The sequence below is a fragment of the Vicia villosa genome, unplaced genomic scaffold, assembly GCF_029867415.1.
Source record: "Vicia villosa cultivar HV-30 ecotype Madison, WI unplaced genomic scaffold, Vvil1.0 ctg.004176F_1_1, whole genome shotgun sequence".
Taxonomy (NCBI): Eukaryota; Viridiplantae; Streptophyta; class Magnoliopsida; order Fabales; family Fabaceae; genus Vicia; species Vicia villosa.
The window spans coordinates 1-5,374 of NW_026706386.1; positions in this window are offsets into that span (position 1 = coordinate 1).

Below are 5,374 nucleotides of genomic sequence, written 5' to 3' on the forward strand. Positions count from 1 at the left end.
GCAACCATGACTCGACTTTACTTCGCTGTGTAAACAAGAAGGAAGCAGAACAGATCATGGAAGAAATACACAATGGTGCCTTCGGTACTCATTCCAGTGGACATACAATGGCTAAAAAGATCCTGAGAGCAGGTTATTACTGGTCTACCATGGAAACAAACTGCCATCATCACTCCCGAACATGTCACAAATGCCAGATATACGCTGACAAAGTACATGTACCTCCAGTTCCATTAAGCGTCCTGACGGCTCCTTGGGCTTTTGCAATGTGGGGTATTGATATGATTGGAGAAATCAAACCTACTGCCTCCAACGGACATCGCTTTATCCTGGTCGCTATTGACTACTTCACAAAGTGGGTAGAAGCAGCTTCATTTGCTTCTGTTACCAAGAATGTGGTGGCCCGGTTCATCAAATACAATCTCATTTGTCGGTACGGCATCCCTGAACGGATTATCACGGACAATGGCACAAATCTAAACAACAGAATGATTACTGAACTTTGCACACAGTTCAAGATCAAACATCATAATTCTTCTCCATATCGACCAAAGATGAACGACACGGTGGAAGCTGCCAACAAGAACATCAAGAAAATCATACAAAAAATGACAGTAACCTACAAAGACTGGCATGAGATGTTACCTTTTGCTCTTCATGGTTATCGCACATCTGCGCGTACTTCAACAGGGGCAACTCCATTCTCCTTAGTCTATGGTATGGAGGCAGTTCTTCCAATTGAAATTCAGATTCCTTCCCTAAGGATTATGAAAGAAGCCAATCTAGACGAAGACGATTGGATTCAAACACAGTTGGACCAGATAAACTTGATTGATGAGAAAAGGCTCGCAACTATTTGTCATGGTCAGCTATACCAAAAGCGTATGATCAAAGCCTTCAACAAAAAAGTCAAAAGTCAAGCATACCAAACTGGTGGCTTGGTTGTCAAACGCATCATCTTACCACAAGGTGATCCCAGAGGCAAATGGACTCCCACCTACGAGGGACCATTCATAATCAAGAAAATATTCTCCGGCGGAGCCATGTTGCTTACCACCATGGATGGCGAGGATTTCCCACACCCTGTGAATGCTGACATAGTCAAAAAATACTTCGCTTAAAAAAGAAAAAAACAGCTCGCTAAGTTGAAAACCTGAAAGGGCAACTTAGGCAAAAAATGAGCGTCTCGGTGGATTGAAAACCCGAAAGGGCGGTCCAGGCAAAAATTAGAGACTAAACGAATACTATCCCGGTAGGCTGAAAACCTGAAAGGGCAGCCTAGGCAAAAGTTAGGGAATGAAGCATACAACTATGTTCCGTTCAACTGCCTACTCACCATCAAGATTCAACACCTCAAAGACACCGATCAGTCCAATCACTTTCTTCCAACAAGTGAGGGATGAGATGCTCGAAGACAGATTGGCAATAGCAGAGTTGAAACTTGACTGGATTGTTTTCACATAGCTATTTATCTTTATAAATATTTTCCAAAACTTTATGACAGTTTCCTACTTCTAGGATTGTTGTCTCCCTGTGCTAATCAACCTATCATGGCTCTTTTTCAAAAATCAATGCAGCTTAGGCTCAAAAATCACTATTTTCACTTTTTCTGTTTTAAATACGTAAATGTCCCAATGATAATTCTGAATGAACATGTGCATTTGAATATGATTGATGTTTACCAGGAAAAACAGGAATAGCATTCAGGAAATGTCCCAATTATCTGGACATCATTCCATCAGAAGAAAATCCCCAAGAGAAACGCATTTCTCAGCAAATTCCTCAAAAAGATTTTCTCTTCAAAAGAAGTCTTATCCCCCAGCAGGGTTGTTCCAGATTACTATCTTCAGAAGGTGTGATCCCCGCACCCGGATTTGGTCAGATAGTGCATCGGAGGATTATGCATCTTCCTCATTCCCATTTGAAAGGGCATCAGAACTTCCAGCTACCTTTCATTCCCAAGTGATAGTCAAAGATCCTTCAACAGAGTACCATGGTTCTCAAAGAATTTCCCCAGCCGAGGGTACTCAAACAAGACAAAAGATCATCAACAATCACAATATAGTCATATCCAGATGACTGACGGAAATTTATTTTCCCAAATAGAAGCTTGACATCATATTCATACATCACACATCATATTCATACATCACACATTCATATATTCATACATCACACATTCATATTCACATTCATACATCATACATCATACATCATACATCATACATCATACATCATACATCATACATCATACATCATACATCATACATCATGCATCATGCGCATATTCATACACAACATCACATGCATATTTCTCCGGGAATATCTCACATTTACATGCATCATAAACATTGCATATCACTAACTTGATTTTTCAGGTAGACGGATATCTTCAACAAAGATGTTCTCAATCACATGCAGTGTTCACCTGAATTCCATGAACGGTTCTCTCAGATATAATCAAGCCGAAGATTCATTTTGATCACTTACCAACTCAAAAACAGACATTGCAGATCAAAGTCGATACCTTAGACGGTTCCAGAACGATCTAACATTGCAGATCTAAAGTCGATACCTCAGATGGTTCAAGAACGATCTAACATTGCAGATCTAAAGTCGATACCTCAGATGGTTCAAGAACGATCTAACATTGCAGATCTAAAGTCGATACCTCAGACGGTTCCAGAACGATCTAGCATCACAGATCTAAAGTTGATACCTCAGACGGTTCAAGAACGATCTAACATCAAAGATCTAAAGCTGATACCTCAGACGGTTCCACAATGATCAAAATCTAAAGCGGAAAAACTATGGACAAGTTCCGTAGCAATCATCCTCCTAGACTTAAAGCGGTAACCTTGGACGGTTCCGAAACAGTCAACACAAAGACTTTCAAATCCTTCATCAAGATATAATCAATGGATTCATTCTGATGAACAAACCATCAACACATTTACCAGGTGGCATCTGAAAGCCCATCTCAGGTAATGTTTCAATCTGCCAACAACGTTTCGCAGACGACATTCAAATGCAACTTCCAACATCTCTTCTGATCAAGGTAAGTGCAAATTTTCAGGGCATCTAAATATTCAATCATCTTCTACCTTCAGATTTCAGACAATCTCTTCAGGTTTAAGAAGATTGAATAGGGGCAACTGTTATACCCCAAAGTTTACCCGCATCTTTTTTCAAGAAAACTCCAATCTGGAAATTAAGAGTCTCATATAATCATGGATTTTTATTTCAACAAATATCCTGACATATGAAATACTTAGTTTTTAGAATTTTTCTTATACAGTAATTTGGCTTGCAGTTGAATTTATTCTTACGCAAACGCCAAATACTGTTTATTACTTCACACATGTTATTTATTTATTTACAGATAAATAGTACTGACACAATTGGTACAGAGTTAAATCTTTTTGCAGGCGCAGAATCAGGAAACTCAGACTGTACTGGTAATAAGTAGATTATTATTATCTTTTGTTTCCCACTAATTTTGGTACTATATTCCATTATTTTCAAAAATCTTTTCAAATCTCTTTTTCAAAAATCAAATCCTAACTTTATTCCCTACATCTCTCTTTTTCCCAACACTATCATACACTTTCTTTCAAATCTTATTTCCACTCAAATTTTCCTTTTGTACGGAATCACATCATTCCCCAACGTCTCTATCCTTCTTTCCATTCTATAAATACCTCTCATTTTCTCATAAAAATCTCACATCAAATTCTAATTCATCTCTCAAATTTCTACTTCATAATCCATCCTTTCTTCTTCCCCGACAAAATGGCAAAGCGGTGGGAAACGTGTTTTCTTATAGTCATCACCATTGCTACGGTGATCATGTCTTTCTTCTGTCTACATAGCCCGGAACACTGTGGACCTGGGATGCTTATGCTCCCAATCATCTACATGTTACTATTTGTAGCATGGGTTATCAATCGTCATTCTTAAAATTTGCCGTATTTCTTATTTCTTAAATGTACCGTTTATTCGTCGTACTGTTCAATATAGTATGTAATATTTGTACTGTCAGTATTAAATGTTGTACTATTTGTCATAATATTGCTTAATTACTCAGATAATATTTTGTGTGTTTTCTGCCAGTCAAATATTCATTTTTCTGTGCATTAAATGGTTTTTAGGGTTATTATCGGTAATTTTGCCCGCATACAGTAAATATTAGTTATTTATTATGTCTGTTTTTTTTAACAAGTCATGTAAATAAACTTTCATTTTTCACATAAAACAAAAACAACAAAAAAGAAAATTAACTTTGACTGTTGATTTTTCACTCTAACTGTTACGTCAATACCTGAACAGTCAGTTGACAGTCAAACTGCTGGCAGTACAATTCTCAGTGTTTTGTACCATCAATCAAATCAATCTTTCACAATTCAAAATTCCAAGATTTTTGTTCTAGAAGTCTTCTGAATATCACGCGATTAGCAGAGACTCAACACTGCACAAAAATCAGGTACGCTTAACTGTCTCCTACACAAACAGTCCCTGACTAGGGTTTTCTTGTTTTACAGGAGAACCAAGCTTTTGAGACCTCAAATGGATTTCATGCACATCCATATATCTCAAAGTACCATCATACAAATTTTCAAACTTCAATTCACTCAGACGCACCGTCAGCAGCTCAAACAGTCAACAGACGACCCGTTTGACCAAAAAAGTCAACAGACAGTCAAAAATGAAATTTTTTGTCAAAGTCCATATTTTGTCAAAGGATTCATCATTTGATCATTGGATGATCATAATTCATCAAGGAAAGATCAAAAATCAACAAAACCCTAAGATTCAAAATTAGGGTTTTTGCCTGAAAAGTCAACTCCACTTTGACTGGTCATAACTCTCTCATCCTTCATCCAAAAAATTCAAACCAAAGCTCATTTTGAAGGAAATTCAATTATCTTTCAAATGCAATTGATCTCATGGTCATTGCATTCACCATTTGAAAAATATGACCAAAGACATTACAGGTCATTTTCAAAGTCAACAAAAAGACACTTTTTCCAAAAGGACACCCAAGGAGCATCAAAAATCATTTTGACATGAGACCAAAGACATTGGTTAGAGGACTCTTTGAGGTTTCCAAAAAGTGCAAGAACTCCTTCATATGACAAAAATTGAGGGATTTACACCTTGTTGAAGTTGGCTAAATTTTGGGAAAATGCATGAAACCAACATTGCTCAAAAATGTATTTTTTCCAAATGGGGCCAAGTTTTCATGGTTCAAACATGTTTGCCATGTTATTATGGGCCTCCCACGACCAAGACCAAGCCCATAACATTTTTCTCCATTTTTTGATTTAATTTTATCATTTAAGATTAAATTAAAAAAGGAAAAAAAGGAAGGATA